The following is a 7,167-nucleotide window of genomic DNA, read 5'->3' on the forward strand; positions in this document are numbered from 1 at the left end:
CAGAGATAGATTAATACATTAAAAAAAATTGAGAATGAGAGAAAAGAAATTACTGCAGTATTAAAAGTTCTGAATGAGTAATTGATCACAATAAAATTGAAAACAAATGCATATAAAATAGAAAATCAATTGACAGCATATCATATCATATATAAATGGCAGAACTTAATGTCATTTTGCTATTGCATTTTTTCCATTTACAGAAATATATGATTTTTCATTCCCAATTTCTTCGTTCCAAATATGTTTGAATTTCATCTTTAAATGTTATTCCATGATTTTAATTTATACACTATTAATTGAAAACACTACAAAAATTATGAATTTGACTAATAACTGAAGCTTTAGAAGAATGATAAGAAAAATGAAAAATATTTATGCAAATTTCTGAAAGTAGAATATGAAAGTCATCAAAGTTTATGCAAATTAAATTTAATTTTGATAAAGAAGAGTATTGAATGGGAGGATTCAATTACTATGTTGAATCTTAAAACACTGATAAAATGAAAATTATGCTTACAATGAGTATGTAAATATTAATTTCAAAGAATGTTTGAGAGAGAAGTTAATTAACAAATAAATAAAAGGAAGAACTTTGAATATGCTAGCAGAGTTTCACAATGAAAATGCCCTCTCATTTTCAATTAAATTCATTATGTTGTAAGGTAATGGTTACTTCAGAGATAATAAAACATTTCAATTATAAAAATTACGCGGAAGTTATTATTGTAACTGTTTTTAGTAAATATGAAATTACATAAATGGTAAATTTGGAAGAAAAATAGGTCATTTCAAAATCTCATATCCCCTTTATAGATAGTTATAGATGAAGGATGATGTCGTTCTTTTCTCTCATTACTCTTTTTGATAAAACAAAATATAGCAATATGACCTTCTTTATTATAGTAATTACATTTTAGGGTTTTTCATTTAGATGATGGTTTTTCATTGTCAATATTGATAAATTTTTTACTATTATTCTTAGGTTCATAACCAAGACCATCCTTATTGTAATACGCCCGTTGGTTTCCTATCGAAAAATTCAAGTTGTTTGTTCCTTTAGTGAATTTATCAAGTGTGTTTTGAAGATCATTAATTTTATCTTTCAAAAAATATCACACTTCATAGATTCCTCTTGGGATTTATGAGATGAGGAAGAATTTTCAGTTAGATCATATTGTCTCTCTCTAAGACTTTCTATTTATTCCAACAAGTTTTTATTTTTCAATTCAATGAAAGAGATAATGTCTTTGGAGGTAGAGATAATTTGTTCTAATTTACTTTTTTTCCTTTGTTAGCTTCTTACAATTGCGAAATAAATCTTGATAGGAGAAGTGAGAGGTTACCTCATCGTCATGATGATTTGTCATGAGACAGAGGTTTTCTTCTTCTAGATCTAAAGATTCAATATCATCGTTATCCCATAATATGTATGCTCTCTTTTTGGATTTCTTGAGCTTTCTTTTATTTTGGTTTATTCTTGAGAATTTTAATCTTATATGCCCTTTCTCTCCGTATTGATGACATGTAGAAATGGATAATGAACTTTCTTCACTTTGCTTTTGGAGTCCTAAGTTTTTTTTTTTGTCTTAGGAACTCTTGAAATTTTTGAAACATGAAATTCATAAATTATTAATATCACTTTGACAGTCTTCATTTTCTAATTTCATATCCTAGATGTTACTAAATTTAAGTTTAATACTTTTCCACTTCTTCTTGTTATCTTCGTCATCATCAAGTTTTTTTTAACTCCATCTCATGTTCATGCAATTCACCAAAGAGCGTGTGTGTGTCCATTGTTGCTAAATTCTTAGATTCATAGATCGTAGTGACTTTAGGTTGCCAACTACAGTTTAGGCATCTAAGAATCTTTATATCCAATTTTTCATTTGAAAATGTTTTTCGTGGAGTTCTCATATGACTCACGATATGGGTAAATCGTGTTTGCATCTGATTAATACTCTTTTCAGATTTCATTCTGAAGAGTTCATACTCATGGGTAATGTGCCCAACCTTGGCCTCTTCACCTCAGTAGTAACTTCATGGGTGATTTGGAGGATACCCCACATTTCTATTACAGTTTTGCGATGAGAAACTTGCAAAAACTCATCAATACCAAGAGCAGTAGTTATAATATCTTTCACTTACAAAATGCACAACACATTTTCTTTATCATCTTTGGTCTAATTCTTTTCAGGTTTGTTTTCTAAAACACCATTAACCATGTGTTTAGGAAAAAACAAACCTTCACTCACAACCTTCCAAATACCCTGATCCATCCATTTTATGAAAAACTTCATTTTGTATTTCCACAAACTATACCCTTCTCCATTAAAGAATGGGGGTTTTCTTAGTGAATAACTTGAAGTCATTTTTCCTTCTAAGACGATTAGTCTTTAACAGTTAGGCTTTGATGTCAGTTGTTCGACAAGTGACTTCAAGCAAAAGAGAGGGGGGGGGGGGGGTAAATTATGGTATTTAAAATTCATTATTACTTTTCTCTATTAAAATCTTGTTAATAGTTTCTTTGAGAGTAAATAGAAGCGGAAATAAAACCGAATTATAAATAACATATAATAAAGAGAGTAAGAGCTAGGGAGATTGCACCAGAAAGTTATCTAGGTTTGGCTGAACGTTGGCCTAGTCCTATCTCCAAGATCTTCTTGAAATTTTGACTAAAATTTTGAGCTTTTACAGGTTATGCCCACAAGCCTTTTGATATAAGTTAATCTTTATAATGGCTTATCCCCGATTAACCAAGAATCTTTTACCCAATCTAAAATAACAATCAAAATGGAGATTTTCTAGGCTAATCTCATGAACCAAACAAAGATTTTAAGACTGGTTAATCTCAAGAACCAAACTCTATTCTTCAACAGTATCACACTCTTAAAAGTAATAACAAGGGCACTTCACTCAAACAATTTTTTCCTCACAAGTAGTGTTCACTCAAACGCACCAAGGTAACTTTAAGTGAAGAAAAATATTTCTAGAGATAGGGAGAGAAATAGAGAGATAAATTCCAAATAAAATGTAAAACCTCGGGAATTGGTGTTAAATGAAGAGAATGTGACCCTCCTTTATATAGGATAACGAAAAACCGAAAAAGGAAATGATCCATGGGAATTCTTAATGTTCTAATTGATTGGTTAACCTAAAAAATCAATTTTATTGCCCAAAATGGAAAGATTTGATACAGAGTCATTGTCAGTCATTAAGGTTGTGTCATAATCGATTATACACTCGATTGGTTAGTTCAAAAATGTTATAATCAACTATCTTAAGGTCCAAATAGACTGGGTAGTTCAAAACATATTCCAATAAAATGTTTTAATGTGCCAATTGGTTGGTTACTTCAAAAAGGCTTCAAAAAAAGATGACAATGTCTTAATCGCTTAGCTCAGGTTTGAAAACATTTTAAAGATATTTGATAGATAAAAAATCAGTTTCAAGTTTTTTTTTTGTGCGTGTGTGTGTGTGTGTATGTGTGGGAGAGAGAGAGAGAGAGAGAGAGAGAAAGAGAGAGAGAGAAAGAAAGAGAGTTGCCTTAGTATATTAGGAGTTACTTCCTTTATTTTACAAAAATCTGGTCATTCATATAGACATGACTATGCGAGCTTGCACACTTCCTCTCTTTCACAACTCTGAGGCCTTCAATACTTTTTGCAAGATACATTGATCATATAAGCACTTCAATGAAGTATTGATTCTCCTATTAGATGGGGCTTGAGATGTCCTTAAGTTTGTTCACCATCATCATGGAGTTGGAAAACAATTACCACTGACTTTACCGCCTTCAACAATCCTTGTTGTTGTTGTTATCAGAACATTAGAAAGGTTATCAGTATGATCATTAACATGTGAATCATTTCAAAGATCGATACTACTTGGTTACCTTCCTCAATGAGACAGCTCATGCTGGCATATTTACCATAAAGCTTAACCCACCTTAAAAATGTTTGGAAATGTTCTCAAAGTTCTTGTGTCAGATCCATTTCTTGGAAAATTTTGGACCTTACGTTTATAAAATGGACAATTTGTATCACAAGGAGATTTACTTGAAGAGGCAATTTGTATCCTTCTTTGAGGGTCAGAGCCTTGTTGATTATGTTATCCCTTCTGATGTGATATCGAGGAAACAAAAGAAGTGGAACATATAGACGCCCTTGCTGGTGGATGTCGATCAACAGAGGATATGCAAATCATTTTTTGTGAGTAACATGGGGGATCCCATTTTTATTTAACGTTCCTTTAGCCGTTTACTTTCTAACATATCTATTATTGGCTTACAAGTAAGATGAAATGTTACAAAAATAACGCAACATATGAAAAAGACTCCTCGGGTCATACCTCTCCTAATGGGGGCTTACCAATGCTCAATATACTAGGGAGGTTCAGATCACGACACCCTCTGTTAGGTTGGTTACTCTTTCCAGTCACAACTCATTTTTAAAAATACTCTGATTTTGGAAAACGGCGGTTGTATGTTTTAATTTGGTTCTATTTACCCCCCCCCCCCTCTAGACCATTTTTCTACTTCCATATTTACATACAACAATTGGCATCAAGAGCTGGTCGTTTGATTGTGTCTAATCGTCATCCAAAAGTTTGTGAATATGTCGGAAGATAACGATCCTAAGGGAGCGTATAATAGAGCACCAATTTTCAAAGGAGATATCATGTATGTGAATATGATGGAAGATATCATGTATGTACACTTGTTATCGATTGACAAAAATATATGGTGTGCTGTCACCGAGGGATTATATATTCCCAAGGGCAATAATGATGTTGTTGAACATCCAAAATATTGGAATGATAATGAAACCAAAAAGGCTTCATATGATTTTAAAGCAAGGAACACAATTATTTCAGCACTAAATGCTAAAGTGTTCTGTTAGATTTCACATCATATGAGTGCTAAAGGTATGTTGGATGCTCTCTAAACTCTCTATGAGGTAACAAAGGACGTCAAGGATTCTAAAATAAATATGTTTACAGATGAGTTTTAAACTATTTTTTATGGAACTAGGAGAATCTGTGGATTCCATGCAAACTAGATTCCTCCATTTAATCAACAAACTGTGAGACTTATAGGTAACACATTTTCCAACAAAGATTATACTAACAAAATATTTAGATCTATGTGCAGTGAGCAGCTACCAAAAGTCACTACAATAAAAGAATAAAATCATCTTAGTCCTATGGACATTACAAAACTATTCGGGAAGTTATTTGAGCATGAGAATGAGCTGAAATGACTCACCCATAGCGAATTAAAGTCGAAGAAGAAAAAGAAAGGGAAAGAAAAGAAACGAGATCTTTCTTTGAAAGCTTCATCTTCAAAAGTGAATAAGTAAAAGGAAGAAAGTGGTAACTCTGACGGAGAAGTTTCCCAAAAGGAAGAAATGGGTTTATTCGTCAGACGCTACAATAGATATCTCAAGAAAAACAATCTCAAGCATACCGACAATGATCTAGTAAATTTCAAAAATACTCACCCACCAAAGAAGGATCATAAGAAATAAGATAATGAGATTATGTGTTATGAATATGGAAAATTGGAACACTATAGGACTACATGTCCAAATCTCACCAAACATCATAAAAGCAAATACAAGGCTTTCTACAAGACAAAGGGAAAATCTTTCAAAGGTCGTAGAGCCTACATTGCATGAGAATAAGAGGTAGACAGTTCCTCCTCTAATTCCTTCTCGAGTTTAAATGATGAGTGTGTCAACTTTTGCTTGATGGCCCAAAAGAAAAGTGATATAATACTGATTCTGAAAATGAGTATACTTATAGTGAATTGTTTAATGCTTTCAATGACATGTATGTTTATTCCATTAAAGCGTTTAAGAAAATTTCTCTCCAAAAAGATATCATTGATACACTTGAACAGGAGATAAAGAATCTTAATCGTGCTTTAGATTATTTAAAGGAAGATCATACATATCTTATGTAAGAGTGTTGTATTTTCAAATATTATAGCTGAAAAGATAGAAGTTGTGGAATGTGTTGAATTTCCAATTTTAAAACTTGAAATTGAAACTCTTAAAGGAAATTTGGCACATGTTGCCTCACTATCTAATACTTGTTCTTAGTTCTTCAAGTGAAAGAGGGAAGGTTTTAAAGAAAAACTCTCATGTCACAAGGATAAATAGAAGGAATGTTTCATCTAAAGCTATTTGTCATTATTGTGGAGATAAGGGTCACATTAGGCCTCTTTGTCATGTTAGTAACATTCAAGTTCCCAATGGTAAAATGACATGGATTCCTAAATGTAACTCAACTAACCCCGAAGGACCCAACTAAATTTGGGTACCTAGTTCTATCTATTGTTCTTTTGTGCAGGAGTGTCAAGGAATCTTAATAGATTCTTACGACAAGTAAAGGAAGATGTATCCAATCACATTTTTGATTGTTTTGCATTACTTTTATTGTATTTATGTTTTTACTTACTAACATTGCTTGTGTAGAAAGTTTAGTACTAGATCATTATTATTATTTCATTCTCATTTATCTTCGTGTAGTTTCACTTCATTTATCTTATTCACATTAAACTTTTTGCATTAGAAGAGTATATTCATGTTGTTTTTGATGAGTCCTTAGCCAAAAGACGAGGAAAGTCATTTGTTATAATATTTCAGGTTTGATAATGGATAAGTTTATCAATGACGAAAGTTCCGAAGAGGATCATCCACCTTCAATAAAAGACAAGGACATTACAGAAGATAAAGAGGAAAGCTTACCCGAGGATGAAAAACAAGATATGTAGAACCAGCTGCCTCAAGATTGGACAATCGCAAAAGATCATCTATTAGATCAAATTCTTGGAGATATCAAAAGAGGAAGTTTGCAAACTGAAAGTCATTTGTGTAGAAGTATGGTGTTTACTTAAAATGTTATCATAGAAAAAGATGAAAGAATAATGGATTTCGACATAACCGGGTATCGATGTATAATCAGATCCTTACTCTATTTAATCGCAAGTTGGCCTGATATCATGTTTAGTGTATGCATGTGTGCTATATATCAAGTGTCGCCTAAGAATTTCCATTTTATGATCGTTAAACGTATTTGTAGGGACTTGTGAATCTTCGACTCTTCTTGTCTTAAGTAGAATGAGGATTTGGTTTTTAGCAAACATTTGCTATATATATATAT

This window comes from Lathyrus oleraceus, chromosome 4, assembly GCF_024323335.1.
Source record: "Lathyrus oleraceus cultivar Zhongwan6 chromosome 4, CAAS_Psat_ZW6_1.0, whole genome shotgun sequence".
NCBI classification, from domain to species: domain Eukaryota; kingdom Viridiplantae; phylum Streptophyta; class Magnoliopsida; order Fabales; family Fabaceae; genus Lathyrus; species Lathyrus oleraceus.